This window comes from Musa acuminata, chromosome BXJ3-1 (genome assembly GCF_036884655.1).
Source record: "Musa acuminata AAA Group cultivar baxijiao chromosome BXJ3-1, Cavendish_Baxijiao_AAA, whole genome shotgun sequence".
In the NCBI taxonomy this organism is placed as follows: domain Eukaryota; kingdom Viridiplantae; phylum Streptophyta; class Magnoliopsida; order Zingiberales; family Musaceae; genus Musa; species Musa acuminata.
The window spans coordinates 27,577,468-27,598,757 of NC_088349.1; the positions used below are offsets into that span (position 1 = coordinate 27,577,468).

General features: G+C 57.7%; 46 non-coding genes across 46 annotated transcripts; all 46 read left to right on the forward strand.

Moving 5' to 3' along the window:
• Positions 1-48: 48 nt before the first annotated feature.
• Positions 49-167, forward strand: LOC135630193 (5S ribosomal RNA). The gene has a single exon (XR_010493721.1). It is a non-coding gene; the product is annotated as a 5S ribosomal RNA (ribosomal RNA).
• Positions 168-517: 350 nt separating this feature from the next.
• Positions 518-636, forward strand: LOC135630140 (5S ribosomal RNA). The gene has a single exon (XR_010493666.1). It is a non-coding gene; the product is annotated as a 5S ribosomal RNA (ribosomal RNA).
• Positions 637-986: 350 nt separating this feature from the next.
• On the forward strand, positions 987-1,105 carry LOC135630346 (5S ribosomal RNA). The gene has a single exon (XR_010493872.1). It is a non-coding gene; the product is annotated as a 5S ribosomal RNA (ribosomal RNA).
• Positions 1,106-1,455: 350 nt separating this feature from the next.
• On the forward strand, positions 1,456-1,574 carry LOC135629831 (5S ribosomal RNA). Its single transcript, XR_010493396.1, has one exon. It is a non-coding gene; the product is annotated as a 5S ribosomal RNA (ribosomal RNA).
• Positions 1,575-1,924: 350 nt separating this feature from the next.
• Positions 1,925-2,043, forward strand: LOC135629961 (5S ribosomal RNA). The gene has a single exon (XR_010493522.1). It is a non-coding gene; the product is annotated as a 5S ribosomal RNA (ribosomal RNA).
• Positions 2,044-2,393: 350 nt separating this feature from the next.
• LOC135630194 (5S ribosomal RNA) lies at positions 2,394-2,512 on the forward strand. Its single transcript, XR_010493722.1, has one exon. It is a non-coding gene; the product is annotated as a 5S ribosomal RNA (ribosomal RNA).
• A 350-nt stretch (positions 2,513-2,862) lies between these two features.
• LOC135630244 (5S ribosomal RNA) lies at positions 2,863-2,981 on the forward strand. Its single transcript, XR_010493773.1, has one exon. It is a non-coding gene; the product is annotated as a 5S ribosomal RNA (ribosomal RNA).
• Positions 2,982-3,331: 350 nt separating this feature from the next.
• On the forward strand, positions 3,332-3,450 carry LOC135630334 (5S ribosomal RNA). Its single transcript, XR_010493861.1, has one exon. It is a non-coding gene; the product is annotated as a 5S ribosomal RNA (ribosomal RNA).
• Positions 3,451-3,800: 350 nt separating this feature from the next.
• LOC135630298 (5S ribosomal RNA) lies at positions 3,801-3,919 on the forward strand. Its single transcript, XR_010493826.1, has one exon. It is a non-coding gene; the product is annotated as a 5S ribosomal RNA (ribosomal RNA).
• Positions 3,920-4,269: 350 nt separating this feature from the next.
• LOC135630245 (5S ribosomal RNA) lies at positions 4,270-4,388 on the forward strand. Its single transcript, XR_010493774.1, has one exon. It is a non-coding gene; the product is annotated as a 5S ribosomal RNA (ribosomal RNA).
• A 350-nt stretch (positions 4,389-4,738) lies between these two features.
• Positions 4,739-4,857, forward strand: LOC135630498 (5S ribosomal RNA). The gene has a single exon (XR_010494021.1). It is a non-coding gene; the product is annotated as a 5S ribosomal RNA (ribosomal RNA).
• Positions 4,858-5,207: 350 nt separating this feature from the next.
• Positions 5,208-5,326, forward strand: LOC135630527 (5S ribosomal RNA). The gene has a single exon (XR_010494049.1). It is a non-coding gene; the product is annotated as a 5S ribosomal RNA (ribosomal RNA).
• A 350-nt stretch (positions 5,327-5,676) lies between these two features.
• On the forward strand, positions 5,677-5,795 carry LOC135630390 (5S ribosomal RNA). The gene has a single exon (XR_010493914.1). It is a non-coding gene; the product is annotated as a 5S ribosomal RNA (ribosomal RNA).
• A 350-nt stretch (positions 5,796-6,145) lies between these two features.
• On the forward strand, positions 6,146-6,264 carry LOC135630118 (5S ribosomal RNA). The gene has a single exon (XR_010493645.1). It is a non-coding gene; the product is annotated as a 5S ribosomal RNA (ribosomal RNA).
• Positions 6,265-6,614: 350 nt separating this feature from the next.
• Positions 6,615-6,733, forward strand: LOC135630151 (5S ribosomal RNA). Its single transcript, XR_010493678.1, has one exon. It is a non-coding gene; the product is annotated as a 5S ribosomal RNA (ribosomal RNA).
• Positions 6,734-7,083: 350 nt separating this feature from the next.
• On the forward strand, positions 7,084-7,202 carry LOC135630392 (5S ribosomal RNA). The gene has a single exon (XR_010493916.1). It is a non-coding gene; the product is annotated as a 5S ribosomal RNA (ribosomal RNA).
• A 350-nt stretch (positions 7,203-7,552) lies between these two features.
• Positions 7,553-7,671, forward strand: LOC135630119 (5S ribosomal RNA). The gene has a single exon (XR_010493646.1). It is a non-coding gene; the product is annotated as a 5S ribosomal RNA (ribosomal RNA).
• A 350-nt stretch (positions 7,672-8,021) lies between these two features.
• LOC135630246 (5S ribosomal RNA) lies at positions 8,022-8,140 on the forward strand. The gene has a single exon (XR_010493775.1). It is a non-coding gene; the product is annotated as a 5S ribosomal RNA (ribosomal RNA).
• Positions 8,141-8,490: 350 nt separating this feature from the next.
• LOC135630162 (5S ribosomal RNA) lies at positions 8,491-8,609 on the forward strand. Its single transcript, XR_010493689.1, has one exon. It is a non-coding gene; the product is annotated as a 5S ribosomal RNA (ribosomal RNA).
• Positions 8,610-8,959: 350 nt separating this feature from the next.
• LOC135630247 (5S ribosomal RNA) lies at positions 8,960-9,078 on the forward strand. The gene has a single exon (XR_010493776.1). It is a non-coding gene; the product is annotated as a 5S ribosomal RNA (ribosomal RNA).
• Positions 9,079-9,428: 350 nt separating this feature from the next.
• Positions 9,429-9,547, forward strand: LOC135630528 (5S ribosomal RNA). Its single transcript, XR_010494050.1, has one exon. It is a non-coding gene; the product is annotated as a 5S ribosomal RNA (ribosomal RNA).
• A 350-nt stretch (positions 9,548-9,897) lies between these two features.
• LOC135630203 (5S ribosomal RNA) lies at positions 9,898-10,016 on the forward strand. Its single transcript, XR_010493733.1, has one exon. It is a non-coding gene; the product is annotated as a 5S ribosomal RNA (ribosomal RNA).
• Positions 10,017-10,366: 350 nt separating this feature from the next.
• LOC135629962 (5S ribosomal RNA) lies at positions 10,367-10,485 on the forward strand. Its single transcript, XR_010493523.1, has one exon. It is a non-coding gene; the product is annotated as a 5S ribosomal RNA (ribosomal RNA).
• A 350-nt stretch (positions 10,486-10,835) lies between these two features.
• Positions 10,836-10,954, forward strand: LOC135630195 (5S ribosomal RNA). The gene has a single exon (XR_010493724.1). It is a non-coding gene; the product is annotated as a 5S ribosomal RNA (ribosomal RNA).
• Positions 10,955-11,304: 350 nt separating this feature from the next.
• LOC135630248 (5S ribosomal RNA) lies at positions 11,305-11,423 on the forward strand. The gene has a single exon (XR_010493777.1). It is a non-coding gene; the product is annotated as a 5S ribosomal RNA (ribosomal RNA).
• A 350-nt stretch (positions 11,424-11,773) lies between these two features.
• LOC135630249 (5S ribosomal RNA) lies at positions 11,774-11,892 on the forward strand. Its single transcript, XR_010493778.1, has one exon. It is a non-coding gene; the product is annotated as a 5S ribosomal RNA (ribosomal RNA).
• Positions 11,893-12,242: 350 nt separating this feature from the next.
• Positions 12,243-12,361, forward strand: LOC135630335 (5S ribosomal RNA). The gene has a single exon (XR_010493862.1). It is a non-coding gene; the product is annotated as a 5S ribosomal RNA (ribosomal RNA).
• Positions 12,362-12,711: 350 nt separating this feature from the next.
• LOC135630250 (5S ribosomal RNA) lies at positions 12,712-12,830 on the forward strand. Its single transcript, XR_010493779.1, has one exon. It is a non-coding gene; the product is annotated as a 5S ribosomal RNA (ribosomal RNA).
• Positions 12,831-13,180: 350 nt separating this feature from the next.
• On the forward strand, positions 13,181-13,299 carry LOC135629829 (5S ribosomal RNA). The gene has a single exon (XR_010493394.1). It is a non-coding gene; the product is annotated as a 5S ribosomal RNA (ribosomal RNA).
• A 350-nt stretch (positions 13,300-13,649) lies between these two features.
• On the forward strand, positions 13,650-13,768 carry LOC135630251 (5S ribosomal RNA). The gene has a single exon (XR_010493780.1). It is a non-coding gene; the product is annotated as a 5S ribosomal RNA (ribosomal RNA).
• Positions 13,769-14,118: 350 nt separating this feature from the next.
• Positions 14,119-14,237, forward strand: LOC135630252 (5S ribosomal RNA). The gene has a single exon (XR_010493781.1). It is a non-coding gene; the product is annotated as a 5S ribosomal RNA (ribosomal RNA).
• Positions 14,238-14,587: 350 nt separating this feature from the next.
• On the forward strand, positions 14,588-14,706 carry LOC135629851 (5S ribosomal RNA). The gene has a single exon (XR_010493414.1). It is a non-coding gene; the product is annotated as a 5S ribosomal RNA (ribosomal RNA).
• Positions 14,707-15,056: 350 nt separating this feature from the next.
• On the forward strand, positions 15,057-15,175 carry LOC135630418 (5S ribosomal RNA). Its single transcript, XR_010493944.1, has one exon. It is a non-coding gene; the product is annotated as a 5S ribosomal RNA (ribosomal RNA).
• Positions 15,176-15,525: 350 nt separating this feature from the next.
• Positions 15,526-15,644, forward strand: LOC135629830 (5S ribosomal RNA). Its single transcript, XR_010493395.1, has one exon. It is a non-coding gene; the product is annotated as a 5S ribosomal RNA (ribosomal RNA).
• Positions 15,645-15,994: 350 nt separating this feature from the next.
• On the forward strand, positions 15,995-16,113 carry LOC135629852 (5S ribosomal RNA). The gene has a single exon (XR_010493415.1). It is a non-coding gene; the product is annotated as a 5S ribosomal RNA (ribosomal RNA).
• A 350-nt stretch (positions 16,114-16,463) lies between these two features.
• LOC135630490 (5S ribosomal RNA) lies at positions 16,464-16,582 on the forward strand. The gene has a single exon (XR_010494013.1). It is a non-coding gene; the product is annotated as a 5S ribosomal RNA (ribosomal RNA).
• A 350-nt stretch (positions 16,583-16,932) lies between these two features.
• LOC135629956 (5S ribosomal RNA) lies at positions 16,933-17,051 on the forward strand. The gene has a single exon (XR_010493517.1). It is a non-coding gene; the product is annotated as a 5S ribosomal RNA (ribosomal RNA).
• Positions 17,052-17,401: 350 nt separating this feature from the next.
• LOC135630254 (5S ribosomal RNA) lies at positions 17,402-17,520 on the forward strand. Its single transcript, XR_010493783.1, has one exon. It is a non-coding gene; the product is annotated as a 5S ribosomal RNA (ribosomal RNA).
• A 350-nt stretch (positions 17,521-17,870) lies between these two features.
• On the forward strand, positions 17,871-17,989 carry LOC135630255 (5S ribosomal RNA). Its single transcript, XR_010493784.1, has one exon. It is a non-coding gene; the product is annotated as a 5S ribosomal RNA (ribosomal RNA).
• Positions 17,990-18,339: 350 nt separating this feature from the next.
• Positions 18,340-18,458, forward strand: LOC135630256 (5S ribosomal RNA). The gene has a single exon (XR_010493785.1). It is a non-coding gene; the product is annotated as a 5S ribosomal RNA (ribosomal RNA).
• A 350-nt stretch (positions 18,459-18,808) lies between these two features.
• LOC135630257 (5S ribosomal RNA) lies at positions 18,809-18,927 on the forward strand. Its single transcript, XR_010493786.1, has one exon. It is a non-coding gene; the product is annotated as a 5S ribosomal RNA (ribosomal RNA).
• A 350-nt stretch (positions 18,928-19,277) lies between these two features.
• Positions 19,278-19,396, forward strand: LOC135629832 (5S ribosomal RNA). Its single transcript, XR_010493397.1, has one exon. It is a non-coding gene; the product is annotated as a 5S ribosomal RNA (ribosomal RNA).
• Positions 19,397-19,746: 350 nt separating this feature from the next.
• On the forward strand, positions 19,747-19,865 carry LOC135630491 (5S ribosomal RNA). The gene has a single exon (XR_010494014.1). It is a non-coding gene; the product is annotated as a 5S ribosomal RNA (ribosomal RNA).
• Positions 19,866-20,215: 350 nt separating this feature from the next.
• LOC135630393 (5S ribosomal RNA) lies at positions 20,216-20,334 on the forward strand. The gene has a single exon (XR_010493917.1). It is a non-coding gene; the product is annotated as a 5S ribosomal RNA (ribosomal RNA).
• Positions 20,335-20,684: 350 nt separating this feature from the next.
• Positions 20,685-20,803, forward strand: LOC135630578 (5S ribosomal RNA). The gene has a single exon (XR_010494100.1). It is a non-coding gene; the product is annotated as a 5S ribosomal RNA (ribosomal RNA).
• Positions 20,804-21,153: 350 nt separating this feature from the next.
• On the forward strand, positions 21,154-21,272 carry LOC135629843 (5S ribosomal RNA). The gene has a single exon (XR_010493407.1). It is a non-coding gene; the product is annotated as a 5S ribosomal RNA (ribosomal RNA).
• The last annotated feature ends 18 nt before the right edge of the window (positions 21,273-21,290 follow it).

Genomic DNA, 21,290 nt, shown 5'->3' on the forward strand with positions numbered 1-21,290 from the left:
TGTGCCGACCGCGACGTGCACATAGGCGAGGGACGAAGCACCCGAAACCGGTGCGATCATACCAGCACTAAAGCACCGGATCCCATCAGAACTCCGAAGTTAAGCGTGCTTGGGCGAGAGTAGTATTAGGATGGGTGACCCCCCGGGAAGTCCTCGTGTTGCACTCCTTTTTGCGTCCCGAGATACGAAACATCTCCCGTAGACCTCCGAGACGATTGTTTTCGGGCACGGGATTTGCCGTGACCGCTACGCAGTCAGTATCGTGGGGCTCGGAAAGAGCTTTCCGGATTGGGGTCGCAATAGCGATTCCGAGATCGTTCGAGAAAGTGCCGATGGTTTCGGCGCGAGCTTGCCGTGACCGATACGCAGTCGTCGGTCTAGGGCTCGGAGAGAGCTTGCGATAGGGATTTCGGGATAGTTCGAGAAAGCGCCGACGGTTTCGTGACGGGCAAGAGGCTCCGGACGTTGATGTGCCGACCGCGACGTGCACATAGGCGAGGGACGAAGCACCCGAAACCGGTGCGATCATACCAGCACGAAAGCACCGGATCCCATCAGAACTCCGAAGTTAAGCGTGCTTGGGCGAGAGTAGTACTAGGATGGGTGACCCCCCGGGAAGTCCTCGTGTTGCACTCCTTTTTGCGTCCCGAGATACGAAACATCTCCCGTAGACCTCCGAGACGATTGTTTTCGGGCACAGGATTTGCCGTGACCGCTACGCAGTCAGTATCGTGGGGCTCGGAAAGAGCTTTCCGGATTGGGGTCGCAATAGCGATTCAGAGATCGTTCGAGAAAGTGCCGATGGTTTCGGCGCGAGCTTGCCGTGACCGATACGCAGTCGTCGGGCTAGGGCTCGGAGAGAGCTTGCGATAGGGATTTCGGGATCGTTCGAGAAAGCGCCGACGGTTTCGTGACGGGCAAGAGGCTCCGGACGTTGATGTGCCAACCGCGACGTGCACATAGGCGAGGGACGAAGCACCCGAAACCGGTGCGATCATACCAGCACGAAAGCACCGGATCCCGTCAGAACTCCGAAGTTAAGCGTGCTTGGGCGAGAGTAGTACTAGGATGTGTGACCCCCCGGGAAGTCCTCGTGTTGCACTCCTTTTTGCGTCCCGAGATACGAAACATCTCCCGTAGACCTCCGAGACGATTGTTTTCGGGCACGGGATTTGCCGTGACCACTACGCAGTCAGTATCGTGGGGCTCGGAAAGAGCTTTCCGGATTGGGGTCGCAATAGCGATTCCGAGATCGTTCGAGAAAGTGTCGATGGTTTCGGCGCGAGCTTGCGATGACCGATACGCAGTCATCGGGCTAGGGCTCGGAGAGAGCTTGCGATAGGGATTTCGGGATCGTTCGAGAAAGCGTCGACGGTTTCGTGACTAGCAAGAGGCTCCGGACGTTGATGTGCCGACCGCGACGTGCACATAGGCGAGGGACGAAGCACCCGAAACCGGTGCGATCATACCAGCACTAAAGCACCGGATCCCATCAGAACTCCGAAGTTAAGCGTGCTTGGGCGAGAGTAGTACTAGGATGGGTGACCCCCCGGGAAGTCCTCGTGTTGCACTCCTTTTTGCGTCCCGAGATACGAAACATCTCCCGTAGACCTCCGAGACGATTGTTTTCGGGCACGGGATTTGCCGTGACCGCTAAGCAGTCAGTATCGTGGGGCTCGGAAAGAGCTTTCCGGATTGGGGTCGCAATAGCGATTCCGAGATCGTTCGAGAAAGTGCCGATGGTTTCGGCGCGAGCTTGCCGTGACCGATACGCAGTCGTCGGGCTAGGGCTCGGAGAGAGCTTGCAATAGGGATTTCGGGATCATTCGAGAAAGCGCCGACGGTTTCGTGACGGGCAAGAGGCTCCGGACGTTGATGTGCCGACCGCGACGTGCACATAGGCGAGGGACGAAGCACCCGAAACCGGTGCGATCATACCAGCACTATAGCACCGGATCCCATCAGAACTCCGAAGTTAAACATGCTTGGGTGAGAGTAGTACTAGGATGTGTGACCCCCCGGGAAGTCCTCGTGTTGCACTCCTTTTTGCGTCCCGAGATACGAAACATCTCCCGTAGACCTCCGAGACGATTGTTTTCGGGCACGGGATTTGCCGTGACCGCTACGCAGTCAGTATCGTGGGGCTCGGAAAGAGCTTTCCGGATTGGGGTCGCAATAGCGATTCCGAGATCGTTCGAGAAAGTGCCGATGGTTTCGGCGCGAGTTTGCCGTGACCGATACGCAGTCGTCGGGCTAGGGCTCGGAGAGAGCTTGCGATAGGGATTTCGGGATCGTTCGAGAAAGCGCCGACGGTTTCGTGATGGGCAAGAGGCTCCGGACGTTGATGTGCCGACCGCGACGTGCACATAGGCGAGGGACGAAGCACCCGAAACCGGTGCGATCATACCAGCACTAAAGCACCGGATCCCATCAGAACTCCGAAGTTAAGCGTGCTTGGGCGAGAGTAGTATTAGGATGGGTGACCCCCCGGGAAGTCCTCGTGTTGCACTCCTTTTTGCGTCCCGAGATACGAAACATCTCCCGTAGACCTCCGAGACGATTGTTTTCGGGCACGGGATTTGCCGTGACCGCTACGCAGTCAGTATCGTGGGGCTCGGAAAGAGCTTTCCGGATTGGGGTCGCAATAGCGATTCCGAGATCGTTCGACAAAGTGCCGATGGTTTCGGCGCGAGTTTGCCGTGACCGATACGCAGTCGTCGGGCTAGGGCTCGGAGAGAGCTTGCGATAGGGATTTCGGGATCGTTCGAGAAAGCGCCGACGGTTTCGTGACGGGCAAGAGGCTCCGGACGTTGATGTGCCAACCGCGACGTGCACATAGGCGAGGGACGAAGCACCCGAAACCGGTGCGATCATACCAGCACGAAAGCACCGGATCCCATCAGAACTCCGAAGTTAAGCGTGCTTGGGCGAGAGTAGTACTAGGATGTGTGACCCCCCGGGAAGTCCTCGTGTTGCACTCCTTTTTGCGTCCCGAGATACGAAACATCTCCCGTAGACCTCCGAGACGATTGTTTTCGGGCACGGGATTTGCCGTGACCACTACGCAGTCAATATCGTGGGGCTCGGAAAGAGCTTTCCGGATTGGGGTCGCAATAGCGATTCCGAGATCGTTCGAGAAAGTGCCGATGGTTTCGGCGCGAGCTTGCCGTGACCGATACGCAGTCGTCGGGCTAGGGCTCGGAGAGAGCTTGCGATAGGGATTTCGGGATCGTTCGAGAAAGCGCCGACGGTTTCGTGACGGGCAAGAGGCTCCGGACGTTGATGTGCCGACCTCGACGTGCACATAGGCGAGGGACGAAGCACCCGAAACCGGTGCGATCATACCAGCACGAAAGCACCGGATCCCATCAGAACTCCGAAGTTAAGCGTGCTTGGGCGAGAGTAGTACTAGGATGTGTGACCCCCCGGGAAGTCCGCGTGTTGCACTCCTTTTTGCGTCCCGAGATACGAAACATCTCCCGTAGACCTCCTAGACGATTGTTTTCGGGCACGGGATTTGCCGTGACCACTACGCAGTCAATATCGTGGGGCTCGGAAAGAGCTTTCCGGATTGGGGTCGCAATAGCGATTCCGAGATCGTTCGAGAAAGTGCCGATGGTTTCGGCGCGAGCTTGCCGTGACCGATACGCAGTCGTCGGGCTAGGGCTCGGAGAGAGCTTGCGATAGGGATTTCGGGATCGTTCGAGAAAGCGCCGACGGTTTCGTGACGGGCAAGAGGCTCCGGACGTTGATGTGCCAACCGCGACGTGCACATAGGCGAGGGACTAAGCACCCGAAACCGGTGCGATCATACCAGCACGAAAGCACCGGATCCCATCAGAACTCCGTAGTTAAGCGTGCTTGGGCGAGAGTAGTACTAGGATGGGTGACCCCCCGGGAAGTCCTCGTGTTGCACTCCTTTTTGCGTCCCGAGATACGAAACATCTCCCGTAGACCTCCGAGACGATTGTTTTCGGGCACGGGATTTGCCGTGACCGCTACACAGTCAGTATCGTGGGGCTCGGAAAGAGCTTTCCGGATTGGGGTCGCAATAGCGATTCCGAGATCGTTCGAGAAAGTGCCGATGGTTTCGGCGCGAGCTTGCCGTGACCGATACGCAGTCGTCGGGCTAGGGCTCGGAGAGAGCTTGCGATAGGGATTTCGGGATCGTTCGAGAAAGCGTCGACGGTTTCGTGACGGGCAAGAGGCTCCGGACGTTGATGTGCCAACCGCGACGTGCACATAGGCGAGGGACGAAGCACCCGAAACCGGTGCGATCATACCAGCACGAAAGCACCGGATCCCATCAGAACTCCGAAGTTAAGCGTGCTTGGGCGAGAGTAGTACTAGGATGTGTGACCCCCCGGGAAGTCCTCGTGTTGCACTCCTTTTTGCGTCCCGAGATACGAAACATCTCCCGTAGACCTCCGAGACGATTGTTTTCGGGCACGGGATTTGCCGTGACCACTACGCAGTCAGTATCGTGGGGCTCGGAAAGAGCTTTCTGGATTGGGGTCGCAATAGCGATTCCGAGATCGTTCGAGAAAGTGCCGATGGTTTCGGCGCGAGCTTGCCGTGACCGATACGCAGTCGTCGGGCTAGGGCTCGGAGAGAGCTTGCGATAGGGATTTCGGGATCGTTCGAGAAAGCGCCGACGGTTTCGTGACGGGCAAGAGGCTCCGGACGTTGATGTGCCGACCGCGACGTGCACATAGGCGAGGGACGAAGCACCCGAAACCGGTGCGATCATACCAGCACGAAAGCACCGGATCCCATCAGAACTCCGAAGTTAAGCGTGCTTGGGCAAGAGTAGTACTAGGATGTGTGACCCCCCGGGAAGTCCTCGTGTTGCACTCCTTTTTGCGTCCCGAGATACGAAACATCTCCCGTAGACCTCCGAGACGATTGTTTTCGGGCACGGGATTTGCCGTGACCACTACGCAGTCAGTATCGTGGGGCTCGGAAAGAGCTTTCCGGATTGGGGTCGCAATAGCGATTCCGACATCGTTCGAGAAAGTGCCGATGGTTTCGGCGCGAGCTTGCCGTGACCGATACGCAGTCGTCGGTCTAGGGCTCGGAGAGAGCTTGCGATAGGGATTTCGGGATCGTTCGAGAAAGCGCCGACGGTTTCGTGACGGGCAAGAGGCTCCGGACGTTGATGTGCCGACCGCGACGTGCACATAGGTGAGGGACGAAGCACCCGAAACCGGTGCGATCATACCAGCACGAAAGCATCGGATCCCATCAGAACTCCGAAGTTAAGCGTGCTTGGGCGAGAGTAGTACTAGGATGTGTGACCCCCCGGGAAGTCCGCGTGTTGCACTCCTTTTTGCGTCCCGAGATACGAAACATCTCCCGTAGACCTCCGAGACGATTGTTTTCGGGCACGGGATTTGCCGTGACCGCTACGCAGTCAGTATCGTGGGGCTCGGAAAGAGCTTTCCGGATTGGGGTCGCAATAGCGATTCCGAGATCGTTCGAGAAAGTGCCGATGGTTTCGGCGCGAGCTTGCCGTGACCGATACGCAGTCGTCGGGCTAGGGCTCGGAGAGAGCTTGCGATAGGGATTTCGGGATCGTTCGAGAAAGCGCCGACGGTTTCGTGACGGGCAAGAGGCTCCGGACGTTGATGTGCCGACCGCGACGTGCACATAGGCGAGGGACGAAGCACCCGAAACCGGTGCGATCATACCAGCACTAAAGCACCGGATCCCATCAGAACTCCGAAGTTAAGCGTGCTTGGGCGAGAGTAGTACTAGGATGTGTGACCCCCCGGGAAGTCCTCGTGTTGCACTCCTTTTTGCGTCCCGAGATACGAAACATCTCCCGTAGACCTCCGAGACGATTGTTTTCGGGCACGGGATTTGCCGTGACCGCTACGCAGTCAGTATCGTGGGGCTCGGAAAGAGCTTTCCGGATTGGGGTCGCAATAGCGATTCCGAGATCGTTCGAGAAAGTGCCGATGGTTTCGGCGCGAGCTTGCCGTGACCGATACGCAGTCGTCGGGCTAGGGCTCGGAGAGAGCTTGCGATAGGGATTTCGGGATCGTTCGAGAAAGCGCCGACGGTTTCGTGACGGGCAAGAGGCTCCGGACGTTGATGTGCCGACCGCGACGTGCACATAGGCGAGGGACGAAGCACCCGAAACCGGTGCGATCATACCAGCACGAAAGCACCGGATCCCATCAGAACTCCGAAGTTAAGCGTGCTTGGGTGAGAGTAGTACTAGGATGGGTGACCCCCCGGGAAGTCCTCGTGTTGCACTCCTTTTTGCGTCCCGAGATACGAAACATCTCCCGTAGACCTCCGAGACGATTGTTTTCGGGCACGGGATTTGCCGTGACCACTACGCAGTCAATATCGTGGGGCTCGGAAAGAGCTTTCCGGATTGGGGTCGCAATAGCGATTCCGAGATCGTTCGAGAAAGTGCCGATGGTTTCGGCGCGAGCTTGCCGTGACCGATACGCAGTCGTCGGGCTAGGGCTCGGAGAGAGCTTGCGATAGGGATTTCGGGATCGTTCGAGAAAGCGCCGACGGTTTCGTGACGGGCAAGAGGCTCCGGACGTTGATGTGCCAACCGCGACGTGCACATAGGCGAGGGACGAAGCACCCGAAACCGGTGCGATCATACCAGCACGAAAGCACCGGATCCCATCAGAACTCCGAAGTTAAGCGTGCTTGGGCGAGAGTAGTACTAGGATGGGTGACCCCCCGGGAAGTCCTCGTGTTGCACTCCTTTTTGCGTCCCGAGATACGAAACATCTCCCGTAGACCTCCGAGACGATTGTTTTCGGGCACGGGATTTGCCGTGACCGCTACACAGTCAGTATCGTGGGGCTCGGAAAGAGCTTTCCGGATTGGGGTCGCAATAGCGATTCCGAGATCGTTCGAGAAAGTGCCGATGGTTTCGGCGCGAGCTTGCCGTGACCGATACGCAGTCGTCGGGCTAGGGCTCGGAGAGAGCTTGCGATAGGGATTTCGGGATCGTTCGAGAAAGCGCCGACGGTTTCGTGACGGGCAAGAGGCTCCGGACGTTGATGTGCCGACCGCGACGTGCACATAGGCGAGGGACGAAGCACCCGAAACCGGTGCGATCATACCAGCACTAAAGCACCGGATCCCATCAGAACTCCGAAGTTAAGCGTGCTTGGGCGAGAGTAGTACTAGGATGTGTGACCCCCCGGGAAGTCCTCGTGTTGCACTCCTTTTTGCGTCCCGAGATACGAAACATCTCCCGTAGACCTCCGAGACGATTGTTTTCGGGCACGGGATTTGCCGTGACCGCTACGCAGTCAGTATCGTGGGGCTCGGAAAGAGCTTTCCGGATTGGGGTCGCAATAGCGATTCCGAGATCGTTCGAGAAAGTGCCGATGGTTTCGGCGCGAGCTTGCCGTGACCGATACGCAGTCGTCGGGCTAGGGCTCGGAGAGAGCTTGCGATAGGGATTTCGGGATCGTTCGAGAAAGCGCCGACGGTTTCGTGACGGGCAAGAGGCTCCGGACGTTGATGTGCCGACCGCGACGTGCACATAGGCGAGGGACGAAGCACCCGAAACCGGTGCGATCATACCAGCACGAAAGCACCGGATCCCATCAGAACTCCGAAGTTAAGCGTGCTTGGGTGAGAGTAGTACTAGGATGGGTGACCCCCCGGGAAGTCCTCGTGTTGCACTCCTTTTTGCGTCCCGAGATACGAAACATCTCCCGTAGACCTCCGAGACGATTGTTTTCGGGCACGGGATTTGCCGTGACCACTACGCAGTCAATATCGTGGGGCTCGGAAAGAGCTTTCCGGATTGGGGTCGCAATAGCGATTCCGAGATCGTTCGAGAAAGTGCCGATGGTTTCGGCGCGAGCTTGCCGTGACCGATACGCAGTCGTCGGGCTAGGGCTCGGAGAGAGCTTGCGATAGGGATTTCGGGATCGTTCGAGAAAGCGCCGACGGTTTCGTGACGGGCAAGAGGCTCCGGACGTTGATGTGCCAACCGCGACGTGCACATAGGCGAGGGACGAAGCACCCGAAACCGGTGCGATCATACCAGCACGAAAGCACCGGATCCCATCAGAACTCCGAAGTTAAGCGTGCTTGGGCGAGAGTAGTACTAGGATGTGTGACCCCCCGGGAAGTCCTCGTGTTGCACTCCTTTTTGCGTCCCCAGATACGAAACATCTCCCGTAGACCTCCGAGACGATTGTTTTCGGGCACGGGATTTGCCGTGACCGCTACGCAGTCAGTATCGTGGGGCTCGGAAAGAGCTTTCCGGATTGGGGTCGCAATAGCGATTCCGAGATCGTTCGAGAAAGTGCCGATGGTTTCGGCGCGAGTTTGCCGTGACCGATACGCAGTCGTCGGGCTAGGGCTCGGAGAGAGCTTGCGATAGGGATTTCGGGATCGTTCGAGAAAGCGCCGACGGTTTCGTGATGGGCAAGAGGCTCCGGACGTTGATGTGCCGACCGCGACGTGCACATAGGCGAGGGACGAAGCACCCGAAACCGGTGCGATCATACCAGCACGAAAGCACCGGATCCCATCAGAACTCCGAAGTTAAGCGTGCTTGGGCGAGAGTAGTACTAGGATGGGTGACCCCCCGGGAAGTCCTCGTGTTGCACTCCTTTTTGCGTCCCGAGATACGAAACATCTCCCGTAGACCTCCGAGACGATTGTTTTCGGGCACGGGATTTGCCGTGACCGCTACGCAGTCAGTATCGTGGGGCTCGGAAAGAGCTTTCCGGATTGGGGTCGCAATAGCGATTCCGAGATCGTTCGACAAAGTGCCGATGGTTTCGGCGCGAGCTTGCCGTGACCAATACGCAGTCGTCGGGCTAGGGCTCGGAGAGAGCTTGCGATAGGGATTTCGGGATCGTTCGAGAAAGCGCCGACGGTTTCGTGACGGGCAAGAGGCTCCGGACGTTGATGTGCCAACCGCGACGTGCACATAGGCGAGGGACGAAGCACCCGAAACCGGTGCGATCATACCAGCACGAAAGCACCGGATCCCATCAGAACTCCGAAGTTAAGCGTGCTTGGGCGAGAGTAGTACTAGGATGTGTGACCCCCCGGGAAGTCCTCGTGTTGCACTCCTTTTTGCGTCCCGAGATACGAAACATCTCCCGTAGACCTCCGAGACGATTGTTTTCGGGCACGGGATTTGCCGTGACCACTACGCAGTCAGTATCGTGGGGCTCGGAAAGAGCTTTCCGGATTGGGGTCGCAATAGCGATTCCGACATCGTTCGAGAAAGTGCCGATGGTTTCGGCGCGAGCTTGCCATGACCGATACGCAGTCGTCGGGCTAGGGCTCGGAGAGAGCTTGCGATAGGGATTTCGGGATCGTTCGAGAAAGCGCCGACGGTTTCGTGACGGGCAAGAGGCTCCGGACGTTGATGTGCCGACCGCGACGTGCACATAGGTGAGGGACGAAGCACCCGAAACCGGTGCGATCATACCAGCACGAAAGCATCGGATCCCATCAGAACTCCGAAGTTAAGCGTGCTTGGGCGAGAGTAGTACTAGGATGTGTGACCCCCCGGGAAGTCCGCGTGTTGCACTCCTTTTTGCGTCCCGAGATACGAAACATCTCCCGTAGACCTCCGAGACGATTGTTTTCGGGCACGGGATTTGCCGTGACCGCTACGCAGTCAGTATCGTGGGGCTCGGAAAGAGCTTTCCGGATTGGGGTCGCAATAGCGATTCCGAGATCGTTCGAGAAAGTGCCGATGGTTTCGGCGCGAGCTTGCCGTGACCGATACGCAGTCGTCGGGCTAGGGCTCGGAGAGAGCTTGCGATAGGGATTTCGGGATCGTTCGAGAAAGCGCCGACGGTTTCGTGACGGGCAAGAGGCTCCGGACGTTGATGTGCCGACCGCGACGTGCACATAGGCGAGGGACGAAGCACCCGAAACCGGTGCGATCATACCAGCACTAAAGCACCGGATCCCATCAGAACTCCGAAGTTAAGCGTGCTTGGGTGAGAGTAGTACTAGGATGGGTGACCCCCCGGGAAGTCCTCGTGTTGCACTCCTTTTTGCGTCCCGAGATACGAAACATCTCCCGTAGACCTCCGAGACGATTGTTTTCGGGCACGGGATTTGCTGTGACCGCTACGCAGTCAGTATCGTGGGGCTCGGAAAGAGCTTTCCGGATTGGGGTCGCAATAGCGATTCCGAGATCGTTCGAGAAATTGCCGATGGTTTCGGCGCGAGCTTGCCGTGACCGATACGCAGTCGTCGGGCTAGGGCTCGGAGAGAGCTTGCAATAGGGATTTCGGGATCATTCGAGAAAGCGCCGACGGTTTCGTGACGGGCAAGAGGCTCCGGACGTTGATGTGCCGACCGCGACGTGCACATAGGCGAGGGACGAAGCACCCGAAACCGGTGCGATCATACCAGCACTATAGCACCGGATCCCATCAGAACTCCGAAGTTAAACATGCTTGGGTGAGAGTAGTACTAGGATGTGTGACCCCCCGGGAAGTCCTCGTGTTGCACTCCTTTTTGCGTCCCGAGATACGAAACATCTCCCGTAGACCTCCGAGACGATTGTTTTCGGGCACGGGATTTGCCGTGACCGCTACGCAGTCAGTATCGTGGGGCTCGGAAAGAGCTTTCCGGATTGGGGTCGCAATAGCGATTCCGAGATAGTTCGAGAAAGTGCCGATGGTTTCGGCGCGAGCTTGCCGTGACCGATACGCAGTCGTCGGGCTAGGGCTCGGAGAGAGCTTGCGATAGGGATTTCGGGATCGTTCGAGAAAGCGCCGACGGTTTCGTGACGGGCAAGAGGCTCCGGACGTTGATGTGCCGACCGCGACGTGCACATAGGCGAGGGACGAAGCACCCGAAACCGGTGCGATCATACCAGCACTAAAGCACCGGATCCCATCAGAACTCCGAAGTTAAGCGTGCTTGGGCGAGAGTAGTATTAGGATGGGTGACCCCCCGGGAAGTCCTCGTGTTGCACTCCTTTTTGCGTCCCGAGATAAGAAACATCTCCCGTAGACCTCCGAGACGATTGTTTTCGGGCACGGGATTTGCCGTGACCGCTACGCAGTCAGTATCGTGGGGCTCGGAAAGAGCTTTCCGGATTGGGGTCGCAATAGCGATTCCGAGATCGTTCGACAAAGTGCCGATGGTTTCGGCGCGAGTTTGCCGTGACCGATACGCAGTCGTCGGGCTAGGGCTCGGAGAGAGCTTGCGATAGGGATTTCGGGATCGTTCGAGAAAGCGCCGACGGTTTCGTGACGGGCAAGAGGCTCCGGACGTTGATGTGCCAACCGCGACGTGCACATAGGCGAGGGACGAAGCACCCGAAACCGGTGCGATCATACCAGCACGAAAGCACCGGATCCCATCAGAACTCCGAAGTTAAGCGTGCTTGGGCGAGAGTAGTACTAGGATGTGTGACCCCCCGGGAAGTCCTCGTGTTGCACTCCTTTTTGCGTCCCGAGATACGAAACATCTCCCGTAGACCTCCGAGACGATTATTTTCGGGCACGGGATTTGCCGTGACCACTACGCAGTCAATATCGTGGGGCTCGGAAAGAGCTTTCCGGATTGGGGTCGCAATAGCGATTCCGAGATCGTTCGAGAAAGTGCCGATGGTTTCGGCGCGAGCTTGCCGTGACCGATACGCAGTCGTCGGGCTAGGGCTCGGAGAGAGCTTGCGATAGGGATTTCGGGATCGTTCGAGAAAGCGCCGACGGTTTCGTGACGGGCAAGAGGCTCCGGACGTTGATGTGCCGACCTCGACGTGCACATAGGCGAGGGACGAAGCACCCGAAACCGGTGCGATCATACCAGCACGAAAGCACCGGATCCCATCAGAACTCCGAAGTTAAGCGTGCTTGGGCGAGAGTAGTACTAGGATGTGTGACCCCCCGGGAAGTCCTCGTGTTGCACTCCTTTTTGCGTCCCGAGATACGAAACATCTCCCGTAGACCTCCGAGACGATTGTTTTCGGGCACGGGATTTGCCGTGACCACTACGCAGTCAATATCGTGGGGCTCGGAAAGAGCTTTCCGGATTGGGGTCGCAATAGCGATTCCGAGATCGTTCGAGAAAGTGCCGATGGTTTCGGCGCGAGCTTGCCGTGACCGATACGCAGTCGTCGGGCTAGGGCTCGGAGAGAGCTTGCGATAGGGATTTCGGGATCGTTCGAGAAAGCGCCGACGGTTTCGTGACGGGCAAGAGGCTCCGGACGTTGATGTGCCGACCTCGACGTGCACATAGGCGAGGGACGAAGCACCCGAAACCGGTGCGATCATACCAGCACGAAAGCACCGGATCCCATCAGAACTCCGAAGTTAAGCGTGCTTGGGCGAGAGTAGTACTAGGATGTGTGACCCCCCGGGAAGTCCGCGTGTTGCACTCCTTTTTGCGTCCCGAGATACGAAACATCTCCCGTAGACCTCCGAGACGATTGTTTTCGGGCACGGGATTTGCCGTGACCACTACGCAGTCAATATCGTGGGGCTCGGAAAGAGCTTTCCGGATTGGGGTCGCAATAGCGATTCCGAGATCGTTCGAGAAAGTGCCGATGGTTTCGGCGCGAGCTTGCCGTGACCGATACGCAGTCGTCGGGCTAGGGCTCGGAGAGAGCTTGCGATAGGGATTTCGGGATCGTTCGAGAAAGCGCCGACGGTTTCGTGACGGGCAAGAGGCTCCGGACGTTGATGTGCCAACCGCGACGTGCACATAGGCGAGGGACGAAGCACCCGAAACCGGTGCGATCATACCAGCACGAAAGCACCGGATCCCATCAGAACTCCGAAGTTAAGCGTGCTTGGGCGAGAGTAGTACTAGGATGTGTGACCCCCCGGGAAGTCCTCGTGTTGCACTCCTTTTTGCGTCCCCAGATACGAAACATCTCCCGTAGACCTCCGAGACGATTGTTTTCGGGCACGGGATTTGCTGTGACCGCTACGCAGTCAGTATCGTGGGGCTCGGAAAGAGCTTTCCGGATTGGGGTCGCAATAGCGATTCCGAGATCGTTCGAGAAAGTGTCGATGGTTTCGGGGCGAGCTTGCGATGACCGATACGCAGTCATCGGGCTAGGGCTCGGAGAGAGCTTGCGATAGGGATTTCGGGATCGTTCGAGAAAGCGCCGACGGTTTCGGGACGGGCAAGAGGCTCCGGACGTTGATGTGCCGACCGCGATGTGCACATAGGCGAGGGACGAAGCACCCGAAACCGGTGCGATCATACCAGCACTATAGCACCGGATCCCATCAGAACTCCGAAGTTAAACATGCTTGGGTGAGAGTAGTACTAGGATGGGCGACCCCCCGGGAAGTCCTCGTGTTGCACTCCTTTTTGCGTCCCGAGATACGAAACATCTCCCGTAGACCTCCGAGACGATTGTTTTCGGGCACGGGATTTGCCGTGACCGCTACGCAGTCAGTATCGTGGGGCTCGGAAAGAGCTTTCCGGATTGGGGTCGCAATAGCGATTCCGAGATCGTTCGAGAAAGTGCCGATGGTTTCGGCGCGAGCTTGCCGTGACCGATACGCAGTCGTCGGGCTAGGGCTCGGAGAGAGCTTGCGATAGGGATTTCGGGATCGTTCGAGAAAGCGCCGACGGTTTCGTGACGGGCAAGAAGCTCCGGACGTTGATGTGCCAACCGCGACGTGCACATAGGCGAGGGACGAAGCACCCGAAACCGGTGCGATCATACCAGCACGAAAGCACCGGATCCCATCAGAACTCCGAAGTTAAGCGTGCTTGGGCGAGAGTAGTACTAGGATGTGTGACCCCCCGGGAAGTCCTCGTGTTGCACTCCTTTTTGCGTCCCGAGATACGAAACATCTCCCGTAGACCTCCGAGACGATTGTTTTCGGGCACGGGATTTGCCGTGACCACTACGCAGTCAGTATCGTGGGGCTCGGAAAGAGCTTTCCGGATTGGGGTCGCAATAGCGATTCCGAGATCGTTCGAGAAAGTGCCGATGGTTTCGGCGCGAGCTTGCCGTGACCGATACGCAGTCGTCAGGCTAGGGCTCGGAGAGAGCTTGCGATAGGGATTTCGGGATCGTTCGAGAAAGCGCCGACGGTTTCGTGACGGGCAAGAGGCTCCGGACGTTGATGTGCCGACCGCGACGTGCACATAGGCGAGGGACGAAGCACCCGAAACCGGTGCGATCATACCAGCACGAAAGCACCGGATCCCATCAGAACTCCGAAGTTAAGCGTGCTTGGGCGAGAGTAGTACTAGGATGTGTGACCCCCCGGGAAGTCCTCGTGTTGCACTCCTTTTTGCGTCCCGAGATACGAAACATCTCCCGTAGACCTCCGAGACGATTGTTTTCGGGCTCGGGATTTGCCGTGACCGCTACGCAGTCAGTATCGTGGGGCTCGGAAAGAGCTTTCCGGATTGGGGTCGCAATAGCGATTCCGAGATCGTTCGAGAAAGTGCCGATGGTTTCGGCGCGAGCTTGCCGTGACCGATACGCAGTCGTCGGGCTAGGGCTCGGAGAGAGCTTGCGATAGGGATTTCGGGATCGTTCGAGAAAGCGCCGACGGTTTCGTGACGGGCAAGAGGCTCCGGACGTTGATGTGCCGACCGCGACGTGCACATAGGCGAGGGACGAAGCACCCGAAACCGGTGCAATCATACCAGCACTATAGCACCGGATCCCATCAGAACTCCGAAGTTAAACATGCTTGGGTGAGAGTAGTACTAGGATGGGCGACCCCCCGGGAAGTCCTCGTGTTGCACTCCTTTTTGCGTCCCGAGATACGAAAAATCTCCCGTAGACCTCCGAGACGATTGTTTTCGGGCACGGGATTTGCTGTGAACGCTACGCAGTCAGTATCGTGGGGCTCGGAAAGAGCTTTCCGGATTGGGGTCGCAATAGCGATTCCGAGATCGTTCGAGAAAGTGTCGATGGTTTCGGCGCGAGCTTGCGATGACCGATACGCAGTCATCGGGCTAGGGCTCGGAGAGAGCTTGCGATAGGGATTTCGGGATCGTTCGAGAAAGCGCCGACGGTTTCGTGACGGGCAAGAGGCTCCGGACGTTGATGTGCCAACCGCGACGTGCACATAGGCGAGGGACGAAGCACCCGAAACCGGAGCGATCATACCAGCACGAAAGCACCGGATCCCATCAGAACTCCGAAGTTAAGCGTGCTTGGGCGAGAGTAGTACTAGGATGTGTGACCCCCCGGGAAGTCCTCGTGTTGCACTCCTTTTTGCGTCCCCAGATACGAAACATCTCCTGTAGACCTCCGAGACAATTGTTTTCGGGCACGGGATTTGCTGTGACCGCTACGCAGTCAGTATCGTGGGGCTCGGAAAGAGCTTTCCGGATTGGGGTCGCAATAGCGATTCCGAGATCGTTCGAGAAAGTGTCGATGGTTTCGGCGCGAGCTTGCGATGACCGATACGCAGTCATCGGGCTAGGGCTCGGAGAGAGCTTGCGATTGGGATTTCGGGATCGTTCGAGAAAGCGCCGACGGTTTCGGGACGGGCAAGAGGCTCCGGACGTTGATGTGCCGACCGCGACGTGCACATAGGCGAGGGACGAAGCACCCGAAACCGGTGCGATCATACCAGCACTATAGCACCGGATCCCATCAGAACTCCGAAGTTAAACATGCTTGGGTGAGAGTAGTACTAGGATGGGCGACCCCCCGGGAAGTCCTCGTGTTGCACTCCTTTTTGCGTCCCGAGATACGAAACATCTCCCGTAGACCTCCGAGACGATTGTTTTCGGGCACGGGATTTGCCGTGACCGCTACGCAGTCAGTATCATGGGGCTCGGAAAGAGCTTTCCGGATTGGGGTCGCAATAGCGATTCCGAGATCGTTCGAGAAAGTGCCGATGGTTTCGGCGCGAGCTTGCCGTGACCGATACGCAGTCGTCGGGCTAGGGCTCGGAGAGAGCTTGCGATAGGGATTTCGGGATCGTTCGAGAAAGCGCCGACGGTTTCGTGACGGGCAAGAGGCTCCGGACGTTGATGTGCCGACCGCGACGTGCACATAGGCGAGGGACGAAGCACCCGAAACCGGTGCAATCATACCAGCACTATAGCACCGGATCCCATCAGAACTCCGAAGTTAAACATGCTTGGGTGAGAGTAGTACTAGGATGGGCGACCCCCCGGGAAGTCCTCGTGTTGCACTCCTTTTTGCGTCCCGAGATACGAAACATCTCCCGTAGACCTCCGAGACGATTGTTTTCGGGCACGAGATTTGCTGTGACCGCTACGCAGTCAGTATCGTGGGGCTCGGAAAGAGCTTTCCGGATTGGGGTCGCAATAGCGATTCCGAGATCGTTCGAGAAAGTGTCGATGGTTTCGGCGCGAGCTTGCGATGACCGATACGCAGTCATCGGGCTAGGGCTCGGAGAGAGCTTGCGATAGGGATTTCGGGATCGTTCGAGAAAGCGCCGACGGTTTCGTGACGGGCAAGAGGCTCCGGACGTTGATGTGCCAACCGCGACGTGCACATAGGCGAGGGACGAAGCACCCGAAACCGGTGCGATCATACCAGCACGAAAGCACCGGATCCCATCTGAACTCCGAAGTTAAGCGTGCTTGGGCGAGAGTAGTACTAGGATGTGTGACCCCCCGGGAAGTCCTCGTGTTGTACTCCTTTTTGCGTCCCCAGATACGAAACATCTCCCGTAGACCTCCGAGACGATTGTTTTCGGGCACGGGATTTGCTGTGACCGCTACGCAGTCAGTATCGTGGGGCTCGGAAAGAGATTTCCGGATTGGGGTCATAATAGCGATTCCGAGATCGTTCGAGAAAGTGTCGATGGTTTCGGCGCGAGCTTGCGATGACCGATACGCAGTCATCGGGCTAGGGCTCGGAGAGAGCTTGCGATAGGGATTTCGGGATCGTTCGAGAAAGCGCCGACGGTTTCGGGACGGGCAAGAGGCTCCGGACGTTGATGTGCCGACCGCGACGTGCACATAGGCGAGGGACGAAGCACCCGAAACCGGTGCGATCATACCAGCACGAAAGCACCGGATCCCATCAGAACTCCGTAGTTAAGCGTGCTTGGGCGAGAGTAGTACTAGGATATGTGACCCCCCGGGAAGTCCTCTTGTTGCACTCCTTTTTGCGTCCCGAGATACGAAACATCTCCCGTAGACCTCCGAGACGATTGTTTTCGGGCACGGGATTTGCCGTGACCACTACGCAGTCAGTATCGTGGGGCTCGGAAAGAGCTTTCCGGATTGGGGTCGCAATAGCGATTCCGAGATCGTTCGAGAAAGTGCCGATGGTTTCGGCGCGAGCTTGCCGTGACCGATACGCAGTCGTCAGGCTAGGGCTCGGAGAGAGCTTGCGATAGGGATTTCGGGATCGTTCGAGAAAGCGCCGACGGTTTCGTGACGGGCAAGAGGCTCCGGACGTTGATGTGCCGACCGCGACGTGCACATAGGCGAGGGACGAAGCACCCGAAACCGGTGCGATCATACCAGCACGAAAGCACCGGATCCCATCAGAACTCCGAAGTTAAGCGTGCTTGGGCGAGAGTAGTACTAGGATGTGTGACCCCCCGGGAAGTCCTCGTGTTGCACTCCTTTTTGCGTCCCGAGATACGAAACATCTCCCGTAGACCTCCGAGACGATTGTTTTCGGGCACGGGATTTGCCGTGACCGCTACGCAGTCAGTATCGTGGGGCTCGAAAAGAGCTTTCCGGATTGGGGTCGCAATAGCGATTCCGAGATCGTTCGAGAAAGTGCCGATGGTTTCGGCGCGAGCTTGCCGTGACCGATACGCAGTCGTCGGGCTAGGGCTCGGAGAGAGCTTGCGATAGGGATTTCGGGATCGTTCGAGAAAGCGCCGACGGTTTCGTGACGGGCAAGAGGCTCCGGACGTTGATGTGCCGACCGCGACGTGCACATAGGCGAGGGACGAAGCACCCGAAACCGGTGCGATCATACCAGCACGAAAGCACCGGATCCCATCAGAACTCCGAAGTTAAGCGTGCTTGGGCGAGAGTAGTACTAGGATGTGTGACCCCCCGGGAAGTCCTCGTGTTGCACTCCTTTTTGCGTCCCGAGATACGAAACATCTCCCGTAGACCTCCGAGACGATTGTTTTCGGGCACGGGATTTGCCGTGACCGCTACGCAGTCAGTATCGTGGGGCTCGGAAAGAGCTTTCCGGATTGGGGTCGCAATAGCGATTCCGAGATCGTTCGAGAAAGTGCCGATGGTTTCGGCGCGAGCTTGCCGTGACCGATACGCAGTCGTCGGGCTAGGGCTCGGAGAGAGCTTGCGATAGGGATTTCGGGATAGTTCGAGAAAGCGCCGACGGTTTCGTGACGGGCAAGATGCTCCGGACGTTGATGTGCCGACCGCGACGTGCACATAGGCGAGGGACGAAGCACCCGAAACCGGTGCGATCATACCAGCACGAAAGCACCGGATCCCATCAGAACTCCGAAGTTAAGCGTGCTTGGGCGAGAGTAGTACTAGGATGTGTGACCCCCCGGGAAGTCCTCGTGTTGCACTCCTTTTTGCGTCCCGAGATACGAAACATCTCCCGTAGACCTCCGAGACGATTGTTTTCGGGCACAGGATTTGCCGTGACTGCTACGCAGTCAGTATCGTGGGGCTCGGAAAGAGCTTTCCGGATTGGGGTCGCAATAGCGATTCCGGGATCGTTCGAGAAAGTGCCGATGGTTTCGGCGCGAGCTTGCCGTGACCGATACGCAGTCGTCGGGCTAGGGCTCGGATAGAGCTTGCGATATGGATTTCGGGATCGTTCGAGAAAGCGCCGACGGTTTCGTGACGGGCAAGAGGCTCCGGACGTTGATGTGCCAACCGCGACGTGCACATAGGCGAGGGACGAAGCACCCGAAACCGGTGCGATCATACCAGCACGAAAGCACCGGATCCCATCAGAACTCCGAAGTTAAGCGTGCTTGGGCGAGAGTAGTACTAGGATGTGTGACCCCCCGGGAAGTCCTCGTGTTGCACTCCTTTTTGCGTCCCGAGATACGAAACATCTCCCGTAGACCTCCGAGACGATTGTTTTCGGGCACGGGATTTGCTGTGACCGCTACGCAGTCAGTATCGTGGGGCTCGGAAAGAGCTTTCCGGATTGGGGTCGCAATAGCGATTCCGAGATCGTTCGAGAAAGTGTCGATGGTTTCGGCGCGAGCTTGCGATGACCGATACGCAGTCATCGGGCTAGGGCTCGGAGAGAGCTTGCGATAGGGATTTCGGGATCGTTCGAGAAAGCGTCGACGGTTTCGTGACTGGCAAGCGGCTCCGGACGTTGATGTGCCGACCGCGACGTGCACATAGGCGAGGGACGAAGCACCCGAAACCGGTGCGATCATACCAGCACTATAGCACCGGATCCCATCAGAACTCCGAAGTTAAACATGCTTGGGTGAGAGTAGTACTAGGATGGGCGACCCCCCGGGAAGTCCTCGTGTTGCACTCCTTTTTGCGTCCCGAGATACGAAACATCTCCCGTAGACCTCCGAGACGATTGTTTTCGGGCACGAGATTTGCTGTGACCGCTACGCAGTCAGTATCGTGGGGCTCGGAAAGAGCTTTCCGGATTGGGGTCGCAATAGCGATTCCGAGATCGTTCGAGAAAGTGTCGATGGTTTCGGCGCGAGCTTGCGATGACCGATACGCAGTCATCGGGCTAGGGCTCGGAGAGAGCTTGCGATAGGGATTTCGGGATCGTTCGAGAAAGCGCCGACGGTTTCGTGACGGGCAAGAGGCTCCGGACGTTGATGTGCCGACCGCGACGTGCACATAGGCGAGGGACGAAGCACCCGAAACCGGTGCGATCATACCAGCACGAAAGCACCGGATCCCATCTGAACTCCGAAGTTAAGCGTGCTTGGGCGAGAGTAGTACTAGGATGTGTGACCCCCCGGGAAGTCCTCGTGTTGTACTCCTTTTTGCGTCCCCAGATACGAAACATCTCCCGTAGACCTCCGAGACGATTGTTTTCGGGCACGGGATTTGCTGTGACCGCTACGCAGTCAGTATCGTGGGGCTCGGAAAGAGCTTTCCGGATTGGGGTCGCAATAGCGATTCCGAGATCGTTCGAGAAAGTGTCGATGGTTTCGGCGCGAGCTTGCGATGACCGATACGCAGTCATCGGGCTAGGGCTCGGAGAGAGCTTGCGATAGGGATTTCGGGATCGTTCGAGAAAGCGTCGACGGTTTCGTGACTGGCAAGAGGCTCCGGACGTTGATGTGCCGACCGCGACGTGCACATAGGCGAGGGACGAAGCACCCGAAACCGGTGCGATCATACCAGCACTAAAGCACCGGATCCCATCAGAACTCCGAAGTTAAGCGTGCTTGGGCGAGAGTAGTACTAGGATGTGTGACCCCCCGGGAAGTCCTCGTGTTGCACTCCTTTTTGCGTCCCGAGATACGAAACATCTCCCGTAGACCTCCGAGACGATTGTTTTCGGGCACAGGATTTGCCGTGACCGCTACGCAGTCAGTATCGTGGGGCTCGGAAAGAGCTTTCCGGATTGGGGTCGCAATAGCGATTCCGAGATCGTTCGAGAAAGTGCCGATGGTTTCGGCGCGAGCTTGCCGTGACCGATACGCAGTCGTCGGGCTAGGGCTCGGAGAGAGCTTGCGATAGGGATTTCGGGATAGTTCGAGAAAGCGCCGACGGTTTCGTGACGGGCAAGAGGCTCCGGACGTTGATGTGCCGACCGCGACGTGCACATAGGCGAGGGACGAAGCACCCGAAACCGGTGCGATCATACCAGCACGAAAGCACCGGATCCCATCAGAACTCCGAAGTTAAGCGTGCTTTGGCGAGAGTAGTACTAGGATGTGTGACCCCCCGGGAAGTCCTCGTGTTGCACTCCTTTTTGCGTCCCGAGATACGAAACATCTCCCGTAGACCTCCGAGACGATTGTTTTCGGGCACGGGATTTGCCGTGACCGCTACGCAGTCAGTATCGTGGGGCTCGGAAAGAGCTTTCCGGATTGGGGTCGCAATAGCGATTCCGAGATCGTTCGAGAAAGTGTCGATGGTTTCGGCGCGAGCTTGCGATGACCGATACGCAGTCATCGGGCTAGGGCTCGGAGAGAGCTTGCGATAGGGATTTCGGGATCGTTCGAGAAAGCGTCGACGGTTTCGTGACTGGCAAGAGGCTCCGGACGTTGATGTGCCGACCGCGACGTGCACATAGGCGAGGGACGAAGCACCCGAAACCGGTGCGATCATACCAGCACTAAAGCACCGGATCCCATCAGAACTCCGAAGTTAAGCGTGCTTGGGCGAGAGTAGTACTAGGATGGGTGACCCCCCGGGAAGTCCTCGTGTTGCACTCCTTTTTGCGTCCCGAGATA